The following is a 25,339-nucleotide window of genomic DNA, read 5'->3' as shown; positions in this document are numbered from 1 at the left end:
AGAGTTTAAAAAAAGTATGGATATCATTGTGTTCGTCATTTATTCCACTTTTTTGGTGTATAGTTTCTTTAGGTGTCTGTTGGCTGTAGGTTTTTTTACGGTGTTTAGTGCTAGGTTAGTGCCCAAACTTTTATCGTGCTTACAGCGAGATGAGTGAAAAACCGTGAGTTCATGAAACTTGAGACCAGCATAGACACCGCGTAGCGAGTTTTTTGAATGCAATTGCTACTGTAGATGAAACCATGGTTATGTAAGACGATACTCTGTACAAAAGAAAATTAATGGAGTGACAACGTCATGGTGAAAAGGCACCTAGAACAACCTCTGTCACAAAATGCACGAAAAAAGATAAAGGCTACGGTATTCTAGGGTTGTCACGAAATTCTAACGATTTACATAAAAGAAGGGTAGACTACGGTAAATAGCAGATGCTACGCAATATTTTTTGTGCAATTAGGATAGCAGATTATGCAGAATAGTCTTTAAAAACTTAGCAGAGGCACAAGGGCATCTCCGCGACAATTTCCCCGTTCACGCTGCTTCATTTTACAAGGTTGCTTTGACGAAATGTGTCTTCAAAAATATTAGGCACCTACCTTATATTCGAGACGTGACCCCAAGTGATTATTATTTGTTCTAAAAACTTAAGGTAGACTGAAGTAGAAAAAAAAATCTTCGTTTTACGAAGTGACCCGTGCGGTTTAGGGCGATTTTGAGGACAAAAATCTTTATTATTTTTATTAGGTGATGGAGAAGCTTATAAAGAGATTTGAAAAGTGCGTTGTGACAGAGAAAGACTATATTAAAAAATAAAAATAAAATTGTAAAGATATGTAAGCCCTTTCTTTGTTAGGCCGGAAACTTTTGGACCGCACCTCGTACATCTACATCTACATGTTAATTTTGGATTCCTTTCAACCTCTTTTTGCCAGGAGTGGCACTGAAACTTAGTAGTTCATGTGCTCTGCCTACCCCTTTATGGGATACAGGCTTTATATGTATATATGTATGTGTATGTTAACTAATGAAATAATAGTTATTTGTTATACAAGGGGGCAAAGTTGTATTTTAACGCCGAGTGTGGAATTGAAAAACGAGCAAGTGAAAGGATTCTATAGTTGAACCACGAGCGAAGCGAGTGGTTCAAGAATAGAATCCTGAACTTGCGAGTTTTTTAACACACGAGAAGTAAAATACATTTGCACCCGAGTGTAACACAAAACTTTTCCCCTCACTATAGCGAGGAAACTACAACGCAAAAAATGCGTTTATCACTGCTTCCAGTAGTTCTACAGGTGGTAAATCATCTTTATTACTAAATTCACCTACTTTTATCAATTTTAAAGCAGTTAATTTGACTTTATTCAAGGTCAAATTACTTTACCCACTAGTGGATAAAATGCGTTTTTATCCGCTGGTATTAAAGGACAAAACACGTGTTTCTGAGCTAGTGAGGGGAAAAATCCATTAATATATTTCAAGGTCAATTTCGGAATTTATATGCGAAAATATTGTCGTTTGATATTATTGTCCTCCGACGCAAAAACGACGGAAGTTTGACGTGTCTGTCTGTTTGTGTGTATGTCTGTTGCATCGTAGCTCCCGAACGAATGAACCTATTTAGATTTCGTTTTTTTTTTGTTTGAAAGCTGAATTATTCGGGAGTGTTCTTAGCCATGTTTCATGAAAATCGGTCCACTATGTCGCGGTCGGGGGTTTTATCAGAATTTTAAGTTTGTGGTTATGTCAGTCGCTTTTCGGTGAAGCAAAACATCGTGAGGAAACCGGACTAATCCCAATAAAGCCCAGTTACCCTTCGGGTTGGAAGGTCGGATGGCAGTCGCTTTCGTAAAACTAGTGCCTACGCCAAATCTTAGGATTAGTTGTCAAAGCGGAACCCAGGCTCCCACGGCAAATGCCGGGATATCGCAAGAAAGATGATGATAATACTTCAAGGTCAATTCTTTGAAGCAATTATTAATTTTTCTTTGAAAATATCTATACTTATAACTCTTCTTCGAGGTTGAGGATATTCGCGGCGGTCGCTTTTATGGTTTGTACCTATGTGTTACATCAAATTCTCTAAAAAAAAATCCATATTGAAGACAGACGAAAATAGGGACTGTACCTTTGTATGGGAGGCGGCCCTCTTAATTTTACCTATGCATTTTCTATGCATTTTATCTATGCATTTTCGCAGCTCATTGAAGGTACCTAATTTTAATAATGGTTGCCATTCCAATCCTCTCAGCCCAGCCCTTTTGTACGCGCATTTGTAATTGTAAACGCATTTTACCCACTAGTGGGTAAAGTAATTTGACCTTGAATAAAGTAAAATTAACTGCTTTAAAATTGATAAAAATGGTGAATCTAGTAATAAAGATGATTTACCACCTGTGGAACTAATGGAAGCACAGTGTTAAACTCATTTTTTGCGTTGTAGTTTCCTCGCTATAGTGAGGGGAAAAGTTTTGTGTTACACTCGGGTGCAAATGTATTTTACTTTTCGTGTGTTAGAAAACTCGCAAGTTCAGGGCAATCCTTTCACTTGCTCGTTTTTCAATTCCACACTCGGCGTTAAAATACAACTTTGCCTCCTTGTATAACAAATAACTATTTTCAAGTACCGCCCTCGCAACTCTCGCAAGGATCGAACATCGGACCGTAACGTAAAACCCGTAACCCCTTAATGTCCCGCGGCCCGAGTGAAACAAGATGGCGCCGAGGTCGCAACCCTGACCTTGGGCGTGTCTTGTCCCATAAACTCGGATTACTTGAATCCGCAAGAGGTTACCATGGTTACGAGGTATGGTTGTTCTGTTCGTGAGCATATTTTATTGTTACGGCTGTGTTTCATGTGTGGGGTATTTGATATTTCAATAGGTGAGTTTAAAAATAAAAATGTGTTAGAAGCTAACGCGTTTCTTTATTAAAATCTTATACGGAAACAATATTTCGTGACGTTTGGCGATTTAATAATAAAAAAAATGTTTTTTGTTCCTACATTGTGTAAAATGTCAAGTAAAAAATATTAAAATTTAAAGAGGAAAATGGGAAATACTTCTATGGACAATCGGTTTCAAGTTTTCCGCATCATCTTAAAAAACTCACTCCTGTACTCCCAATAGAAGTAGGCAGAGCATATGAAACTGCTAATTTAGTGCCACACATAAGAAATTAAGAGGTTAAAAAAACGAAATTGTGATTGTATTGACTTGGATCGGATCGGACATCGGGTCGTAAAACTCGTAACCCCTTAATGTCGAATGGCAACAAGATGGCGCCGAGGTCGCGGCCCTGACCTTGGGCGTGTCTTGTCCCATAAACTCGGAACACCCCGGAATCCGCAAGAGGTTGCCATGGTTACGAGGTATGGTTGTTCGTGAGCATATTTTATTGTTACGTGTGTGCCTACCTGTAATATGCCTACTTGGAAAATAAATATTTCATTTCATTTCATTTGTGTTTCGTAATGTAGGGTATTCAAATAGGTAGGTAGGTTTACAAATTGTAATGAATTTTTATTTAAAAACAACATATAAAATAATACAATAAACACTTACAATAAAACTTATAAATAAAATATTTGGCCCAGGTCTTGCTCGTTGCGTAAGGTGCCCAGAAGGCTGGCCGCATTGCCCCGCTGGATAGCAATGCTGATCCGCTGAGCAAGGTATTGACCAGCCCTCTGGTCACCAGAAGCGTCTATAAGCGGCAACGCGCACTTGGCCCCCACGGCCCCAAACGCCGCAAATATGTAACTAGTTTACAAATAGTACATGACGATACAAGTGCGAATAAAAGGAAGTTCGAAACGAGTGGCGATAAATTAAAACACGACCCAAGGGAGTGTTTTAAATCGACACAAGTTACGAATTTGCTTTTTGCACGTGTATCGTACGACGTTTTTCAGTACAGATGGCCCTCCAAAGTTTCGACCTGACAAGAAACGAACCACTTCTCGCACTAGTTCGTTAAAAAAGCACCATCTGTACTGAAGAAGATATTACAGTCTAACGCAGTTTTTGTATTGAAATCTTACACGGAAAAAATCTTTCGTAAAAATTAGACGCTTATTTGCAAAATGTCATAAACACCTACATTGCAAAATGTCATAATATTTAAAGGGGATAATGGGGAATAGTTTTGTATAGACAACCGGTTTTGGATCGTTCGCTATCATTAAAAAAACCGGCCAAGAGCGTGTCGGGCCACGCTCAGTGTAGGGTTCCGTAGTTTTTCGTATTTTTCTCAAAAACTACTAAACCTATCAAGTTCAAAACAATTTTCCTAGAAAGTCTTTATAAAGTTATACTTTTATGATTTTTTTCATATTTTTTAAACATATGGTTCAAAAGTTAGAGGGGGAGGGACGCACTTTTTTTTCCTTTAGGAGCGATTATTTCCGAAAATATTAATATTATCAAAAAACGATCTTAGTAGACCCTTATTCATTTTTAAATACCTATCCAACAATATATCACACATTGGGGTTGGAATGAAAAAAAATATCAGCCCCCACTTTACATGTAGGGGGGTACCCTAATAAAACATTTTTTTCCATTTTTTATTTTTGCACTTTGTTGGCGTGATTGATATACATATTGGTACCAAATTTTAGCTTTCTAGTGCTTACGGTTACTGAGATTATCCGCGGACGGACGGACGGACGGACGGACGGACGGACGGACGGACAGACAGACATGGCGAAACTATAAGGGTTCCTAGTTGACTACGGAACCCTAAAAACTCACCCATGTACTCCGAAAAGGCGTAGGCAGCGCACATGCAACAATAGTTATTTGTTATACAAGAGTGCAAAGTTGTATTTTAACGCCGAGTGTGGAATTGAAAAACGAGCAAGCGAAAGGATTCTATAGTTGAACCACGAGCGAAGCGAGTGGTTCGAGAATAGAATCCTGAGCTTGCGAGTTTTTCAACACACGAGAAGTAAAATACATTTGCACTCGTGTGTAACACAAAACTTTTCCCCTCACTATAGCGAGGAAACTACAACGCAAGAAACGCCTTAATCACTGCTTCCAGTAGTTACACAGGTGGTAAAACATCTTCATTACTAGATTTACTCACTTTTATCAATTTTAAAGCAGAAAACTTGCCTCTATTCAAGGTCAAATTACTTTACCCACTAGTGGATAAAATGCGTTTTTACCCGCTGGTATTAAAGGACAAAACACGTGTTTCCGAGCTAGTGAGGGGAAAATTTTATTTCACTGCCATTCATAGGAGTTAAAAGGTTGAAATAAAACGAAATTGTGATATTGCAGCGACAGATTGCTAGCACGTCGTCCACACCACAATTGACCCCAAATATCCCACAGCCGACTTCTACAACACTGCTGGAGGAAATAAGGTGGTGAAATTTACCTGTCACTACTCGGGAGTCTGTCTTTATTCTCAGTAAAGTCTGGATTTTCATTAAATGTCTATAATTTTCCTCTAGAACTGAAGTAGGTTAGAAGCTCTTAGCCTTCATTATCTCTTCAAGGACTATTCAGACTACGTATAAGAGGATTAGCTCGGATAATTTGAAATTGTTCAAAGTATTTAGGTACTCTTTAAGTCAGGGAGTCGAGTCGACCTACTTTCTTACAGAGAGGCATTCGTATTAACTTATAGATAAATTAAAATAGATCATTAAGATACAAGTGCGAAAAAAAGGAAGTCAGAAACGAATGGCGATAAATTAAAACACGACCGAAGGGAGTGTTTTAAATCGACACGAGTTACTAATTTCTTTTTCGCACGTGTGTCGTACGACGTTTTTCAGTACAGATAGCCCTCCGAAGTGTCGACCTGACGTACTCGTATAATATAAATATTATTATAGGACGTTCTTACACAGATTGACCGAGTCCCACGGTCAAGCTCAAGAAGGCTTGTGTTGTGGTACTCAGACAACGATATATAATATACAAATAATTATATACATAGATAACATCCATGACTCAGGAACAAATGACCGGTCTGGCGCAGTCGGTAGTGCCCCTGCCTGCTACGCTGCGGTCCCGGGTTCGAATTCCGGTAAGGGCATTTGTTTCAGTTTCAGTCATGGATGTTTTCTATGTATATAAGTATTTATATATTATAAGTATCGTTGTCTGAGTACCCACAACACAAGCCTTGAGCTTACCGTGGGACGCAGTCAATCTGTGTAAATGTACCCGCGGCTTCGCCCGCGTAATAAAAGTATTCTTATTGAAACGTTTACAAAAAATAAGATTTTCATTTGGATCCGTAGGTTTCTTTGTAGGTACATCTGTCCGCGATTATTTCGATTAAGGTAAAGCGGGGCAATTCTCTACTGGGGGGCCATTGTAACTGATCTATTTGCTGTACGGTCAGCCAAGAACCTTACACTGCTTTTTGGCTGACTGTACCTTACACATTCTACTATTGTTTTAAAAGAAATTCTTGCAATGATTGTAGAATTGTTATACAGCGACCACAGCGTAGGTAGTAGGTACGAATATGTATGAATTTACCTATATAAATATTTATACTGGGGAAACTTCATACAACCCACATAGCCAGTATCTCGACGCTATGGTCGGTAGGGTAAAAAGTTCTTCCTTGCATTATCGCTTACAATTTTTTCCATTTTGCTTATACTTATTGCAAATGTAAACATATAAAAGGCAAGCAAACAACGATCTTCTTACAGCACATTGAATATAATAGTTATCACGGATGCAGGATACTCGCCGATGCCTACTTACTAATCCCTTCCCACTGAGCCACCTGCATTTTACACTGCCTATATATCGATTGCCGACCGATTATTCCGACCCCAATCCCTATTCTTATCCCCGTCCCTATCTCTATCCTTGTCCTCGTCCCCGTCCCCGTCCCGTCCCTGTCCCCGTCCCTCCCCTATCCCTATCACCGTCCCCGTCCCCGTCCCCTATTCCTATCCCTATTTCTATCCCTATCCCTATCTATACCTATCCCTATCCCTATCCCTATACCTATCCCAATCCCTATCCCCGTCCCAGTTCCCTATTCCTATCCCTATTTCTATCCCTATCCCTATCTATACCTATCCCTATCCCTATCCCCGTCCCTCCCCTATCCCTATCCCCGTCCCCGTCCCCTATCCCTATCCCTATCCCTATCCCCGTCCCAGTCCCCTATTCCTATCCCTATTTCTATCCCTATCCCTATCTATACCTATCCCTATCCCTATCCCCGTCCCTCCCCTATCCCTATCCCCGTCCCCGTCCCCTATCCCTATTTCTATCCCTATCCCTATCCCTATACCTATCCCAATCCCTATCCCCGTCCCAGTCCCCTATTCCTATCCCTATTTCTATCCCTATCCCTATCTATACCTATCCCTATCCCCGTCCCTCCCCTATCCCTATCCCCGTCCCCGTCCCCTATCCCTATCCCTATCCCTATCCCTATCCCTATCCCTATCCCTATCCCTAACCCTAACCGTAACCCTATCCCGTTCCTGTCCCTGTCCCTGTCCCTGTCCCTGTCCCTGTCCCTGTCCCTGTCCCTGTCCCTGTCCCTATCCCTGTCCCTGTCCTTGCCCCTATCAAATTATCATGCTAGGAGGTGTACTTTGAAAAATCCTTTCTTAGTTAGACTTATATTGACCGGGATATAGACCGTGATTACCTTTTTATATCCCGGTCAATATAAGTCTAATGAAAATAACCGTGAATCATTCAAAACTCTTATCCTTTCATATGTCTTCAGGAATCCTCCTGTGAAGTTTCGTATAAAATAGTCAAACTAATCTTGTTTCCCCATACAAACTTTGAACCCCCATTTGAGCCCCTTTGGAGGCGAATTTTGAAAAATCCTTTCTTAGTGCTCCTCTACACTGTATAAGGAACCTACGTGCCAAATTTGACATCTCTAGGACCAGCGGTTTCGGCTGTGCGTTGATATGTCAGTCAGTCAATATCTTCTTTTATATATATTTTTGATATTTAAACCCCATTGCAACACAACAGGGGAGAAGGTATTTCACTTCCGCCTCGTTAGATTTTAAAAACGTTGTATTTATCGTGATCAGCGACCCGATAAACCATAAAAACGATACCCATATTGATTTTTTGACTTTATCACCCCATTTTCACCCTTTTAGGAGTTAAATTTTCAAAAAACCTGAAACACGTATTCAGTCATATGTCTTAAGGAATCTTCCTGTGAATTTTCGAATAAAATAGTCAAACTAATCTTGTTTCCCCATACAAACTTTGAACCCCCATTTGACCCCCTTAGGAGGTGAATTTTGGAAAATCCTTTCTTAGTGCTCCTCTACACTACATAAGGAACCTACGTGCCAAATTTGAAATCTCTAGGACCAGCGGTTTCGGCTGTGCATTGATATGTCAGTCAGTCAGTCAGTCAGTCAGCTTCTTCTTTTATATATTTAGATAAAGAATTTTTCCCCTCACTAGCTCAGAAACACGTGTTTTGTCCTTTAATACCAGCGGATAAAAACGCATTTTATCCACTAGTGGGTAAAGTAATTTGACCTTGAATAAAGTCAAATTAACTGCTTTAAAATTGATAAAAGTAGGTGAATTTAGTAATAAAGATGATTTACCACCTGTAGAACTACTGGAAGCAGTGATAAACGCATTTTTTGCGTTGTAGTTTCCTCGCTATAGTGAGGGGAAAAGTTTTGTGTTACACTCGGGTGCAAATGTATTTTACTTCTCGTGTGTTAAAAAACTCGCAAGTTCAGGATTCTATTCTTGAACCACTCGCTTCGCTCGTGGTTCAACTATAGAATCCTTTCACTTGCTCGTTTTTCAATTCCACACTCGGCGTTAAAATACAACTTTGCCCCCTTGTATAACAAATAACTATTGATTTTGATTTGATTTGTTTTTGATTTGACCTCGTCTCGCACTAGTGCGTAAAAACACCATCTGTACTCGTAAACTAGAACTTTCCTTTGCTAATCCGCGAATAGATAACGTGCAAGTCAATCAGTGCTAACCTGTTATAATTACTTGCGTTATAACAGGTTAGCACTGATTGACTTGCACGTTATCTATTCGCGGATTAGCAAAGGAAAGTTCTAGTTTACGATTAACATGGATTTCCGCAAAGTAACGCCTGATTCCATCGATTACCACCTGTACTGAAAAATATCTGTTGTGTTTGTTCTGCTGTCTGTCCGTTGTGGTCCGTTGTGATCGTACACTGCAGGCATTGGGCGTGGGAACGATGCAACACTGTACTTTATTCCATATTTAAAAAAAAAGTTATTGAAGGTACTTTAAATTTTCATAGTTATAATTCTTTACAAAACATATGGCGCTATATTACGGCACTTGTGCGATAATTAGCAGTACGAGTATTAGTAGTCGACTACAAAGATTTCTTGTCACATCTCTATATTGACAATCCTGCACTAACTAAAGTTTCTGTTTGATCCAATGGTTGACTGGTAGAGAATGCTTTAAGGTATTAAGTCCGCCATTTCTACAATTTTATGTCGTGCAATAAAGTTTAAATAAAATAAATAAAAAGATATGTATCCAGTTTTTCACCTTATTACAATACAATAAGGTGAAAAAGTGGATACATATCTTTGTAGTCGACTGTACCTACATTACGCAAATATGTTAAATATTTTTTTAGCGACCGGTCTGGCATAGTTGGTAGTGACCCTGCCTGCTAAGCCGCGGTCCTGGGTTCGAATCCCAGTAAGGGCATTTATTTGTGTGATGATCACAGATATTTGTTCCTGAGTCATGGATGTTTTCTATATATATAAGTATGTATTTATCTATTTAAGTACATATGTATATCGTCGCCTAGCATCCATAGTACAAGCTTTGCTTAGTTTGGGGCTAGGTTGATCTGTTTAAGGTGTCCCCAATATTTATTTATTTTTAACTTTTTATTTAATAAATGACCATAATTACTGTATACAAACATGCGCGAATAGGTAAATAGCAATTCGTCTCGATTTTAAAACTCTCCATGCGTTCGTGTTATATATCGCCAGTCGCCACTCGTTTTGAATTTCCTATTTCTCGCACTTGTATAGTAATTTTCGTCAATTGTCACTGTTGTGAAATAGGGCACGTACTTGGTTAACTTATTTTTTTTTAAAACTGATTCATAGGTTATATTCGTAATACTATTCTGAATCATACAAATTTTGGACTCATTCATACACTGACTAACCAAAGGTCCAAAATACTCGATGAGTCATTGCTCAGAATAAACGTTTCAAGGACTGAGTCACGCAGGGTGGAAGGGGGTGGTTTTCCCCAATGATAAGGCGAATTTAAATTATACTTTAATTGTGAGATCGGTTGTGTGTGTAATATGTAGTGGTAAGAGCGTGCGACTTTCATTCCGGAGGTCGTGGGTTCGAACCCCGGCTCGTACCAATGAGTTTTACGGAACTTGTGTGCGAAAGTATACCTATATACGATGCCACAGATAGACACACAGACAGACAGACAGACACGTCAAACTTATAACACCCCGTCGTTTTTGCGTCGGGGGTTCAAAATAGTTCTAATGAAATTCCGTACATTCTTGTTTCTGGCCAGCGTACGTAGCCGAATGGCACAAACGCTCACGAAACGCTTACGAAACGAAACGCTAGTAGATATCTATCTCTATCGCTCTTGCGTATTAGCGCGACAGAGCCAGACTACCTTTCGCGGCGTTTCGTTTTCGTTTCGCTCTGCCATTCGGCATTTCTCCGACGAAAACGGAAACGAAAACGGGACCAGGGGGCCGATTTTTGAGTCTCACTTTCACTAAAATACCGGTTGAAAACTGTGAATTGCCTATTATTTTCAGTGACAATTTTCTGAATTCGAACGCCGTGAGACTCAAAAATCGGCCCCCAGGCTTTACTTAGTACCCTAGTGAAATATCGCTAACATAAACCTTCCTAATTATTTTATTCGAGGTCGTTGACATTTCGTCGCCGAACGATAACGTTAATAATTATCATTCGCGGAAATATTGTATAACGCTAATCATTAAATTAATGACTAACGATTGACGTAAATTGATAATTTCAACCAAAATTTCAAAAGGGCGATATCGCTCGTCTATACACACACCTATGTCATTTACTTTAATTATGTAAATTTATTTGACATTTAACCGGTTTTAAATTTACGCTAAAACTTGGTCGGTGTCAAGTTATTAAAAAATATTGATGTGGACAGAGTGGCTAAAAATAAGTATCCACAACCTTAACGTGTAAGCAATAAAGTCGTGTGTACATATTTTGCAAACTATGGAAACTGATTATGTCGCGTATAATAAATTCAAAATTCGTCCCGACGTTTCGAACACTTTACAGCGTTCGTGGTCAACGGGTGAAAAGACATTATTAAAACATTTGGCTAACTAATCAGTTAAATATACATTACTAGCTTTCCCCGCGGCTTCGACCGCGTACTTAACCTAATCTTGTTTTCCCATACAAGCATTGCACCCCCATTTCACCTTAGGAGGTAAATTTTGAAAAATTCTTTCTTAGTGCTCCTCTACACTTTATAAGGAACCTATATGGCAAATTTGGAATCTCTAGGATCAGCGGATTCGTCTGTGCGTTGATATGTCTGTCAGTCAGTTTCTTCTTTTATATATTTAGACTTAGCAAAAGTACAGTCAAGGTATTAAATATACAGGGTGTTTCAATGAACGTGATACAAAACATGTTCTTCAAACTCGTCTTCCTATTGCTAAAACACTGTTGGGTCGCGTGTTGCTAAACTTAGTGTCATTGTATTCCTAAATTCTGTTTTTTTAGTCACAAAAATAAATGCTCTTACTGGGATTCGAACCCAGGACCGCAGCTAGGCAGGCCTTGTCACGCGTTAGGCTAGACGGGTCGTCAAAAGTGATAAGGGCATGTTCTGATATATATGAGCACCTTGTCCGCTCGGATGTTTCTGGTGGCGACGGAAGGTGAAGTCACATCTATCAGCATTAAGCCGGATTTTTAACCCTCGACGCAAAAACGTCGGGGTGTTATAAGTTTGACGTGTCTGTCTGTGTGTGTCTGTCTGTCTGTCTTTGTGTGTGTGTGTGTCTGTCTGTGGCATCGTAGCTCCCGAACGGATGAACCGATATAGGTTTAGTTTTTTTTGTCTGAAAGCTGAGTTAGTCGGGAGTGTTCTTAGCCATGTTTCATGAAAATCGGTCCACTATGTCGCGGTCGGGGGTTTTTTCAAAATTTTAATTTTGTGGTTAGGTTATGTGTATGAGAAATCGCTCGTTAGTATGAAAATGCTTACGCAACGGAAATCTGAAAGCATGCGTATGCATGTTTGTACTTACGAGCGATTTCTAATACACGAAATGCGGCCAGATGCTTGTAAATGTGACGTCACCGTCACCCTGAACGAGAATATTCATTGAGGCCCTGTCAAGGACGGCTCATTCATAAATGGGTACTTGTGCGACGTTGTATTCACAATGCTTACAGCGCCATGGTTTTTTGCTGACCAGTAGGTATACCAGGTGTTTCCTGTAACGCGCAAAAAATTTAAATAAGTAAATATAGGAAAATTTAAGTTTATAAAATGGAAAGGTTTTAATCTCCATATAATAACCTAACCACAAAATTAAAATTTTGAAAAAACCCCCGACGGCGACATAGTGGACCGATTTTCATGAAACATGGCTAAGAACACTCCCGACTAACTCAGCTTTCAAACAAAAAAAGCTAAATCGAAATCGGTTCATCCGTTCGGGAGCTACGATGCCACAGACAGACACACACACAGACAGACAGGCAAACAGACAGACAGACAGACAGACAGACAGACAGACAGACAGACAGACAGACATACAGACAGACAGACAGACATACACACAGACAGACACGTCAAACTTATAACACCCCGTCGTTTTTGCGTCGGGGGTTAAAAATGAGGAAAGTTTCAGAATTTTTTATATGTTGAAAACTTCGCAATTTTGGAAAGTTTCCATCGGCACATCAATAGTAGTATCTCTGTTTTGTCACCCTTACCTAAATACCTACAGACGGTATTTAAAATACATAGTACCTAAGTAAGTATAACAAGTGCGGAAAAGAGGAAATTCGACACGAGTGGCGATAGATTAAAACACAACCGAAGACTAAAAATCGACACGAATTACGAATTCCATCTTCGCACGTGTATCTTCCGACGTTTATCAGTACGGCCCTTTGAAATTTCGATCTTACAAGAAATAGTTATTTGTTATACAAGGGGGCAAAGTTGTATTTTAACGCCGAGTGTGCAATTGAAAAACGAGCAAGCGAAAGGATTCTATAGTTGAATCACGAGCGAAGCGAGTGGTTCGAGAATAGAATCCTGAACTTGTGAGTTTTTTAACACACGAGAAGTAAAATACATTTGCACCCGAGTGTAACACGAAACTTTTCTCCTCACTATAGCGAGGAAACTAAAACGCAAAAAATGCGTTTATCACTGCTTCCAGTAGTTCCACAGGTGGTAAATCATCTTTATTACTAGATTCACCTACTTTTATCAATTTTAAAGCAGTTAATTTGACTTTATTCAAGGTCAAATTACTTTACCCACTAGTGGATAAAATGCGTTTTTACCCGCTGGTATTAAAGGACAAAACACGTGTTTCCGAACTAGTGAGGAGAAAAATACTTTGCTAACTACAGAAAACTTCTTACACTGGTTTTCTGAAGCTATGAATCTGGCGTGCTTGGTAAGACTTTGGAATATTATCTGTATCACTTGGCATATGTGTGGTGTAAAAATGTGATACCCATTAATTAGTTTTTTGCTGAACACTTAACTATTGATGATATTAATGGCCATATTATGAGCGAAGTCTAAAATTTTTAACCGTCTTAAAATATGACGACCACCTCGCGACTTCATATGGTAGGCAGTTCATTTCGCCATACTTAGGAGTTAGGTCTAATAATTTGTAAAAATTCAATATTAGGTAAGTACTAATACAGCAAACACCGATTCGCCTCATGTGATGCGGACTGCAGAGGATTGGAATATGTACTAGTATATGTAGAGATGGGCCGAATATTTATGGACTTTGCCGAATACGAATATTCGGCCGAACATTCGGTTCAGCTCTTACCGAACTGAACATTCGGCCGAATATTCGGTTACGCCATATTTTTAAAGAGGATGTTCCTTAAAACTATTAAACGATTGATAATGGTTATCTACATATATGTTACTACAACTATGTTTTTATGATTTAGTGGATAACTAAAACTTAGTTAAAACGACTCTGAACTCTTCTCAACTGTTAAAATACGATTTTTTGACTTTTTTACAAAACAATAGTATTTATATTTTGACTCATAGGTTTCTCTCTTTTTAGCAGTTCCTTGAAAAGCTACTAAAATACGAGCTTATTCTCCAATGGAATACGTACAAGATCTTCATTAGTTATTTACTTTGTTTATTCGGTAAATATTCGGCAATGCAACCGAATTATTCGGCCGAATACGAACATTGAAAATACTTGCCTAATATGCCGAATACCGAATATTTACCGAATATTCGGCCCATCTCTAGTAATATTGTACCTCTATATGCGCTGCCATCATCGGTTCCCTGAAAAATACGACCTCGGTTCGGTGAGTCGGCAAGTCGAGTGAATAGGCTATTACTGAATCGGTGATCTCCATCTTAGACTGTGTTCACTTTCCATCAGGTTTGTAATACATATGTATTTGTTTTGCAAAAAGGCCCAACATTTTTTCGCGATTTAGAGATCGATTTCGAGATCCTATAATAAAATTTGTTAATTATGACCTCAAAAGTCACTGTGCAAAGGTTGGCTAGAGTACTTACAAAATCATGTATGTGTTTTAATTAGAGATGGGCCGAATACGGACTTTGCCGAATACGGATTTTCGGCCGAACATTCGGTTCAGCTGTTACCGAACCGAACATTCGGCCGAATATTCGGTTCCGCCATATTTTAAATCCTGGCTTAAAGTTAAAAACTTTCAATGATTGGTAATGGGTACTAAGGCTCTTAATGTTCCTATAATTCAGTGCATAAGAAAATTTTGATTATTGTTTCTTAAGCTACGTTATTTTTACTTTTTTACATAATTGTTGTAGTATATATTTTAACGCATTTTATCTCCCTTTGGTGGTTCCTTAGAATGCTGAAATAGAATGACATTATCCGATGAAAAACGAAATAACTTACGCTATTTATTTACTTTGTTTATTCGGTAAATATTCGGCAATGTAACCGAACTATTCGGCCGAATACGAACATTGAAAAACTTGCCGAATACCGAGTATTTACCGAATATTCGGCCCATCTCTAGCTTTAATAATTTGCCCGTGTTACAGAAACACCCGGTATACGTTCGTTTTCCAGTAGGTACATAGATAAAGTCAACGTACTGGCCACAATGAACATTGTACACCCAATCTTAAAGTAGGTATATTAAGGGCCCGTCTTGGGCGGAAGCGTGCGTCACCGCGGGGTCAACCGCGGTCAAGGACGAGCGCTAATATTTGCGTTTAAATACGTTGTGTAACCGGTAATCTGTACTAGAAACCATCATTATACATATGTATTACTGATTTGTTAACAAATATCCTTCAAAAGAGCGTACACCCATGTTAAAAGCCGACAACTTCTATCCCTCTGGTGTTTCGGGTGTCCACAGCGTAGAAAATTTTAGTACAATTCAAATTATGTAAGTGTAAAAAAATATTTAATTGCTATTTTTTTATCTTATCTCCTATCATTTTATCCTCCTATCTTCATGTGCCCTGGCTACCCCTTTTGGGAATGTTTATGTCATTAATTATGTAAAAAATTATGTATAACAAGTATTTCAGACTTAAAATAACATTCGTTACATTTTACAGTCCATAAGTTCCATAATCTACTTTATTATAATCACCATTTACGTCACTATTGATATCATAAGGACAAAACGTCGCTGTCCCGCGCTCCAATGAAGTGATACACAATTTCGCCGCTGCGTACAAGCGGCGCCGTGGCTTAGTTGGTTAAAGCGCCTGTCTAGTAAACAGGAGATCACGAGTTCGAATCTCGTCGGGGCCTAAGGTGGATTAAATTTTTGCTTTTTTTTTGTCGAATGCTAGTTTTATTTTTATTTTATAGTATTTTTGTGAAGTTTTGAGTAAAAAAATCTTTTGCCTCTTTTATCATTAAGAGGTGTAGGTAGCAGAGAAACTGGGATTAGGTGTCATCATAGCTTAAAAATAAGAAATCCTAAAAAGTTTTTAGTGATTTTTATTTTTCAGTATTCTTACCTAGCAGGTACCTATTCAAATACCTAAAACTAATGAAATTGATTTAAAAATTAAATTTTAAATTATTTATTCAATAAAAAATAGTTTTTTTACATTACAATTTCCGCCAAACTGTAGAACAGTTTGTTGGCAGGAATAGGCTCCCTTTCATTACATTTACTGTTGTTTCTTAAACTTAGGTGCTAAAGTGTTAGTACAAGTTACAAACATAGTTAGAATTACTTAATACTACTTACTAAATTATTTTATTTTAATTAAATATTTAACTAAAGTTACTATCAGTTTCAAATTGTTTCAACATAAACTTTTTAAATTTCGATTTAAATACATTTTTCCTGGTGCTTTTTGTAATGCTTAGTGGTAAGTATATTTTTATAAATATTAGGTACAAGATAAGATCTGAAACCTTTTTCCATAATAATTAACTTTCCTGGGTACAATCAATGCTTCCTTAGCCATTTTTCTACGTAATAGTGGGGTTTAGTAACAGGGACTTTAAACTCACATGGTTCATAGTGTTCTAATTCTAATGCGATCTCAAAAGACACTCTGTCAAGGTCCGGCAACATATTACAATTAATATTGTAAATAATTTAATTTGATAGGTACCTAAAACTAATGAAATTGAAAATAAATGAAGATATGAAAATGCATGACGAGATATATAGATATTTTATTTTACACTGTCGTTTCGTATTATTTTTTATGATTAAGATGAGTCTACACGTACGGTCACGGACTTTAATTGTTGATCCACTTCTAGCTTATTTTGAACTGGATATTTCAGAGATAAGCATAGCTGTTAAGCTACGACTTCCCAGTTTAAAATGAGCTAGAAGTGGATCAACAAAAGTCTGTGACTGTACTTGTAGATGAATCGCCTTTCGGAAAGCAATAACCATCACCCATGGACACTCGCAAACGTGCAATACCAATATTTTAAGATAGGAACGCTCTTTTCATCAAATTGAAAAAGTTAAAAAAAAATGTATTAACATAAATACGATAAATTCCCAGTCGTGGTCTAGGTGTCTTTACAATTCATTGTAATACTCTTGCGAATTAATAATAAAATATTGCAGCCGTATTATAATTGAGATCCTAAACTCAGATAGGTACATAAGTTCACGCGGCAGGGGAATGCCGCGCAAAGCGGACGTTCGGGGCAAGATGTAAATGTCAGGGTCTTACCACAATGGATCATCCGCGGGCTAGAAAGCTTCACTACAATGGCTACCGTTCACTTGGAAACCTATTATTATTATTATATGATATTATGAAACATAACATCACTTTCGAACACAGAAAATCTACCTAAATAAAATACGCTAGCGTGCGTAGAATGCGCAAAAGTTTATGCATCGTAAAATAGTTTAATTCTGATACTGATGTTAGAACAAGTGTGTCTATTTGTTATATTCGATCCACTTATTCGATGCAAAAACAGAGTTTGACAAGATACAAATATATATCTCGGTCAATATAAGTTTTATGATTCAAAATCATCATTCATAGGTCCAGCTCAAGATCAGCAACAATATCAGTTAAAATATGTATGAAATTACTTTGAATTCTTTTGGATAAAAATGCAATTTTGCTATCTGTTTTCGAATAGCAAAGTAAGCCTTTATATCAGTTGGTGTGGTGAAAAATCTTTCTATAGACTTGTGTTGTCACAATAAAGAGTCGGAACTGTTTCTTGTGCGAACTGTATTTTTCCCGATTTTTATAAAAGAAAAGTGGGCAGGGAATCAAGGGCCGGAACACAATTTCTCCGTGATTGGTAGTGCTTACAATAAGGTAATAAAATGTGTATATATCTGTGTATGTGTAATTGGAGATCACATACTATTAATGAGAGTTTTGAATGATACACGGTTACTTTCATTAGACTTATATTGACCGGGATATAGACCGTGATACCTTTTTGATTTTTGTCGAGCTCCCGATATTTCGACGCAGTTGCATGTATCATAATCACGGAAAACTGAAGAAGGCGGGTGGATGTCAAAATTGCGTAGACATCAGCGCGCGATCTACCCTCCCTCGCGCGCGTCGGTGTCGGCTGCGCTCGCTCTCAGTGCCAACACTGACGCACAAAAAAGCAAAGGTAATCACGATTATATACCGGTCAATATAAGTACATTACTACATACTATTAGTTCGCAAGAACCGAAAGTTGTGCTAGTTACATGAACACCAACCCTTAATGAGCGTTTATCAAAATCTTCCCTCTTAACTCGACCGTGAAATAACGTTATTAATGTCTTTTTAATTAAATTAATAAACGAAAGCGTTAATTGGCTACGCTTAAAGGAAGTTGGGCTTTTTTTAGGGTTCCGTAGTCAACTAGGAACCCTTATAGTTTCGCCATGTCTGTCTGTCCGTCCGTCCGTCGGTGGCGCCATCTCTCTTCGCTAACTCGTAATCACATGGTTTGATTCAGTTAGGAGGTCGAACTAGTTCCGGTTCTACCTCAGAGATGGCAGGGGGTGCCTTAGCCTTCGGTAATTGTGTCATATACTTGAAAATTTTCGACCCTTGCCGCCGTGACCGGTTGGCCGAGTGGTTTGAGGCATCCGTGGCTATAACGGAGTACGCTGGTTCGAATCCAGCATCGGACACTTGGAGGCCTTGGTCATTTTTTCTTTGCATATGACATTTATTTCAGTTTATAGTTAAATAATAGTAGTGTGTCTACTAAAAAACACAAATTAAAATATTTCCTATTGCTATATATTGTATGAAATGTAGGTACTTTGGTTTTCTGCCGCCTACCGGCAGATAAAATAAATGTCAGTCTCGAATTACGTGTGTTTCATTCGCCGTCCTTAGAAAGCCTTTCCCCAGTATATACCATTTGGCGACGAGTCCAGTGAATAAATTTGGTATCTAAGAAGTGTTTTAGTGCTAAAATCATGTCGGAAGATAAAAAACCTGACCTTAGTGCCCTTAAAGAATTTAAAATGAATGTTGACGTGTGGTCGACTTACGTGAGCAGATTGAAGGCGTGGTTCACTATACATGATGTGAAAGTTGCGGATTTTCCAAAATACCTTGTTGCGGTAGTGGGCACCGAGCCGCTGGATCTTATCATAGACTTGTGCTACCCGGAAACTCCCGAAAGTGTTAGTTTTGAAAAAATCGTAACCTTAGTCGAAGAATATCTCTCACCTAAAAGGTCAGTGATCGCCGAGAGAATGATTTTTAGGGCATGTAAACAAGTCGAAGGTCAAACGATAAGCGAGTACCTCGTGCAGTTAAAGAAATTAAGTAAACATTGTAAGTTTACGGATAATAGCATCTTAAAGGAAAATTTACGGGATCAATTTGTTTACGGCCTACAAAGTGAGCGCATACGGCAGCGAATGCTAACAGAGGACGACGAGCTCACGTTCAAACGCGCCACGGAGTTGGCGTTGTCGCTGGAGGCGGCCGTTCGAGACTCGGCGCCGGCGGGGCCGGCTCAGTCCCCGGCGGCCGCGTCGGGCTCCCGCGGCGAGGCGGAGCCTGTGTTCGCGGTCGGCGGCGGGGCGCCGCGCCAGCGAGGCGGCGGCGGCGCGCGGGCGAGAGGCTCGCGCCACGGGCCTCAGCGTCGAGGCAACGGCGACTACGGCCGAGGAGGGTCGTCGTCGTCAGGGGGACATTGTTATCGTTGTGGTGGACGGCACCCGGAGCAGCAGTGTTCGTTTAAAAATAGTGAGTGTTATGTGTGCGGTGACGTAGGCCATATCGCCAAAATGTGTCGTTTTAGAAAAGATCCCAAGAGAGTGCATAACATTGTGACCGACGGACGGCTATCTGACGGGTCCGACTCGGACGACGGGTGCCTGCAGGTGTATCAGCTGAGCGACGACGATGCTGAACCGGACGTTAAGTGGATGGTTAAGGTAAACGTTAATAATGTTCCGTTAGTGATGGAAGGTGACACCGGTGCCGCTGTTAGTATTATATCCTTTGGTACATATAAAACACATTTTAAAAATTGTAAATTATACCCTTGCGAGTCGAATTTAACAATGTATGGTGGTCAAAAGGTGAAACCTAAAGGTCAAATTATGTGTTCGGTCCAACTCGGTGGCCGAACGGTGAACGGATTGAAATTGATCGTTTACGATAACAATACCAGTTTGCCGTTGCTGGGCCGTAATTGGTTGAGGGCTTTCGGTATACACTTTCCACACATAGATGACAACAACGTAAATTCGGTGAACGTAAAATTAAGTAACGAGGATATCTGCAGCAAATTAATGAAGTTATTTCCTAACGTTTTTGCGGACGGTATTGGCACTTTTAACAAAACTAAATTGAAATTAGAAATTAATAGTGACGCGACGGCCGTGTGGCGGCGGCCCCGGCCCGTGCCGCTCGCGCTGCGGCCCGCCGTGGAGGCCGAGCTAGCGCGGCTGCAGCGCGACGGCGTCATTTCGCCCGTGGAGTGGAGAGACTGGGGGACTCCCGTGGTGCCAGTTCTCAAGAAAAATGGAGACGTTCGGCTCTGCGGAGACTTTAAAACAACCCTTAACCCGGTTTTAGTCGATGATAAGTATCCTATTCCGCGAATAGATGATATATTTTCGTCACTCCAAGGCGGAAAATATTTTAGTAAAATTGACCTTAGTCAAGCATATTTACAAATTGAGTTAGAAGAAGATTCAAAAAAGTTATGTGTTTATAAATATAAGTTATGTACTATAGTTACGTTACACGGGATGTTTTGCTATAATAGATTACCGTTCGGAATTAAGTGCGCACCGAATAAGTTTCAAAGAATAATGGATAAGTTATTTAGAATGCGATATGTTACGTGTTATTTGGATGATTTGAACGTGTCGGGTGTAGACTTCGAAGATCATTGGAAACGATTGTTGAAAGTTTTTAGTATTTTATCAGATTGCGGTTTACGTGTTGCGCCGAACAAATGTAGTTTTTTTCAAACGTCGGTATCGTATCTGGGATATATAATTGACGCTGACGGGCTGCACACAGAGATAAGTAAAGTCGATGCAGTTAATAATACGCCGTTGCCAACTAACGTGAAAGAATTAAAAGCTTTTTTAGGCTTAGTGAATTATTATGGTAAATTTTTGAGAAACCTAAGCGACTTACTAAGCCCGCTATATGAACTCTTAAGAACGGAGAACGAGTTTGTGTGGAGCGCGGAGTGCGACGCGGCATTTAATAAAGTTAAACGGGCATTAGCAAAGGCTCCCGTGCTCGCGCACTTTGACGAGGGGCGGCCGACGTCGGTGACGTGCGACGCGGCGCCGGGCGGCGTGGCCGCCGTGCTGGCGCAGCGCGGGCCCGACGGCCGCGAGCACGCCGTGCTGCACGCCTCGCGCACGCTCAGCGCCGCCGAAAAGAATTACGCGCAGATTTGTCGAGAGGGTTTAGCGGTTATCTTTGGGGTCACTAAATTTCACGATTATATTTTTGGCAGGAAATTTACGCTGGTCACAGATTGTAAACCGTTAGCGTCCATATTTAGCGAAAAAAAAGGAATACCGCTTATGGCAGCGAGCCGACTCCAAAGATGGGCGGTAATATTAGGCGCATATAATTATGAAGTGAAATGCATTGGTACCCAACATAACTGCTTAGCGGATAGTTTGTCTAGAATACCGGTTCCAGATGATAATGTTCGATCACGTGTCGATACGTACCTACATTTTGTAGAAGACTCGGCCCCGATAAATTACAAAATAATTGCGAAGAACACCGCGACGGATAAAATTTTACAACAACTGACCAACGCGATTAAAACAAATTGGTTGTATTGTAACAGCGTAGACCTCAAGCCTTACTTCAATATTAGGCAAAATTTGAATATCGAGCAAGGTTGCATTTTATATGGCCATCGTGTAATTATTCCGACTAGTTTACGAGAACAAATTTTAAATCAATTACACGAAACTCACCAAGGTATGGTGAAATGTAAAAGTTTGGCGTGTAACTATGTGTACTGGCCTAGCATCGATGTCGACATCGAGCGTGTGTGCCGCGCGTGCGACACGTGCGCGCGCGAGCGCGCGGCGCCCGCGGCGGCGCCCCTGCACCCGTGGGTATGGCCACAAGAAACGTGGTACCGCGTACATTGCGATTTTTTCTCATTAACGAATAATACACTTTATTATTTTGTTATTGTAGATGCTCATTCGAAATGGATCGAAGCGTTCCGCGTGCCGGGCACCTCCGCCAAAACTACGATCTCGAAATTGCGCCATATTTTTAGTCAATTCGGGTTCCCGCTCGAACTGGTATCGGATAACGGGCCACCGTTCAATAGCAATGAGTTTAAGAGTTATTTGCAAAACAATGGGGTTCATCATATAACAGTGACACCTTATAAACCTTGTAGCAACGGATCCGCAGAGAACTGCGTAAAAATTGTGAAAACAGCATTAAAAAAAGCTATACGCGATAAGGTTGACCTAGATACGGCAATGGAAGATTTCTTATCTATTTACAGAGCAACCCCTCATACGATTACTGGCAGGACACCGGCGAGCCTAATGTTAAAGAGGGAGGTGCGTACCACCTTTGACCTACTGCGGCCGAGTGTGAGCGAGACGGTACGACGTAAGCAAATCGAGCAAATTAATCATAAGAAAGGTTTTTTGAGAGAATTCGCCGTAGGAGATCGAATATATTTTAAACTTTACAAAAATAATAATTTTGCGTGGGAAACCGGTACGGTATGCGATCGTGTCGGTCCACTGACGTATTATATCAAAAGCGGCGGTAAAGTATTTAAAAAACACATAGACCAGCTGCACCGCGATTACTCGATCTTGTCAGACGAGACGAACGAATCTAACGATGTTGCTATCGATGGTTATGCAACTGGAGCGGCCCCCAATGAGTCATCTCTTGCGCCGGAGGAGCAGAACGGGTCGCCCGCTTCCGCGTCCGCGCCCGCGCCCGCGCCCGCTAGCCCAGCGGCGGCCGGGGAAGCGCGCTCCCCGCCCCGTCCACCAGAGGTACCGAGGTCAGACGACGTGCCGAGACCTAAAAGGACTCGCATCCCACCTAAAAGATTTGGTTTCGAAATAGACTAAACCGTTCGGTTTCATTTTTTTTAGACCCATAGCACCCATATATACGTCATATTTATTACCTATTTGTTTAATGCAAAAGTAACATAAAACTTGTATTAGTTTACCGTAGATTTAAGTATAGTATTTGTTAAATGATTAAATTTAGACAGTATGCTCATAACGGATAAGGTTCTATGTTGTATACCGCTAATCTAATACTCAGGTACCTGCTCGTACTATTTCTTACACATGGTTTGTATTGCTTACCAACTCAACTACAGGTGCCTGTAGTATGTAGTAAATACCTCTATATATATATTTTTTTTTAGTTTAAGATATTTTTTGTTAAGTAACTTAAGCAGATGTAATTGTGTATTGCTACAGCTGTTTGTAAAATTATAAAAAACTATGAAGGGAGAATGCTATATATTGTATGAAATGTAGGTACTTTGGTTTTCTGCCGCCTACCGGCAGATAAAATAAATGTCAGTCTCGAATTACGTGTGTTTCATTCGCCGTCCTTAGAAAGCCTTTCCCCAGTATATACCACCTATGAAATAATTTAATTTGGTCTTAGAGTCTTCTAGTACCACCGTAAAAAGCTTGGGTGAAATGGTATAATATATTTCGGGAAGTTTCCATGACGTCATCGCCTCCTTCCTGAGTGGCCGCAAACAAAGCACATATGTCCTCGACACTAAGTCTGACCTTGAGCAGATAGGAAGTTGTGCAGTACCACAGGGCTCGGTAATGGGAAATAACCTATTCTTATTATTGGTAAATGATATTACTACTGCCTGTGGTGACCCTGAGTTTGTGATGTTCGCCGACGACACTTGTCTCATAGTGAACGCGGCTAGTATTGACGCCTTGAAATTGAAGCTAGGGCATGTAATGGGCCAGATTACTAAGTGGTTTTCGACAAACGGGATGCTGCTTAATGTTGAAAAGACTAATATAGTACATTTCAGGTTAAGAAAAAGTAACATTCCACTAAACATAGTAGTAAATAGTTGTACCGTCCCTCAGGTCGACGCAACCAGGTACCTGGGCTTTCTGATCGACGCCGGGCTGACGTGGTCTCCCCACATTGACTACGCGTGCGGCAGGCTGTCCTCGGCGTGCTATGCCCTCTCGAGACTGGCACCAACGTTATCAACTGAAAACTTAAAGAAAGCCTATTTTGGCTATTTTCACTCCATTTTGATACAAGGTGTAGATCTCTGGGCGGCATCCGCTGGCCGGGACAGGCTGCTCATTTTACAAAAAAAAAGCTTTACGCATTATAGACCGAAAACCTACAGATCACCCGGCTCAGGACCTATTTAGGAAACACAAAGTGCTGACTTTGCCCTGTATCTTTATTCTATCAGCTTGCAAATATGTCCGGTCTAACCTAAATGACTACAAAACATACGGTGAAGCAAGTCAAAGATTGTCACGCAGACATAACCTCCTAGTGCCACCGCGACGCAGACTAGCAAAGGCCCGCAAGATGCTCGATGTTGTCGGACCTAACCTATATAACTGTGTACCCACTGACATTAAGAATGCTCCGAGTGATGCTATATTTACTAAAAAACTTAAAAACATGCTTATTGAATTAGCATGCTACAATATAAACGAATTTCTGAATAGGGGTCGTTGCACTCACTGAAATCGTGTACTGAGTAGTTTGAATATGCCTATACGAGTATGTACCTGTATATAAAATATATTTCTGTAAAATAACACGTTTTAGTTATCTATAAGATATCTGACATGTAAACTTTATTGAATGTTTATAAATAAATATCTGAATTTGAATCTGAAAGCAAGTTTTGAGTTTGGAGGAGGAAACAGTAGAGTACGAGAGCATTCATCGACGATTTTTATTCAATACACATGAGTCGCCGTTTTCGCAGTAGGTACTTATAATCTCGACAGCAGCGCGACGGTTTATTTTTTAAACTATCTTAAGAGCTCGATTCGATTTTGGATTTTTTACTCCTGTTGCATCTTAAAGTTTAAATGTTGCATGCACAG

General features: G+C 39.9%; 1 protein-coding gene and 1 non-coding gene across 2 annotated transcripts in view; both read left to right on the top strand.

Annotated features, from left to right (window-relative positions):
- LOC125232209 (tRNA dimethylallyltransferase) overlaps nt 1–25,339 on the top strand; it is a 256,267-nt gene that overhangs the window by 41,699 nt on the left and 189,229 nt on the right. The window lies entirely within an intron of this gene.
- Trnat-agu lies at nt 15,992–16,065 on the top strand. Its single transcript has one exon. It is a non-coding gene; the product is annotated as a tRNA-Thr (tRNA).

The sequence above is a fragment of the Leguminivora glycinivorella genome, chromosome 12, assembly GCF_023078275.1.
Source record: "Leguminivora glycinivorella isolate SPB_JAAS2020 chromosome 12, LegGlyc_1.1, whole genome shotgun sequence".
NCBI lineage: Eukaryota > Metazoa > Arthropoda > Insecta > Lepidoptera > Tortricidae > Leguminivora > Leguminivora glycinivorella.
This window is presented reverse-complemented; position numbering and strand designations above follow the sequence as displayed.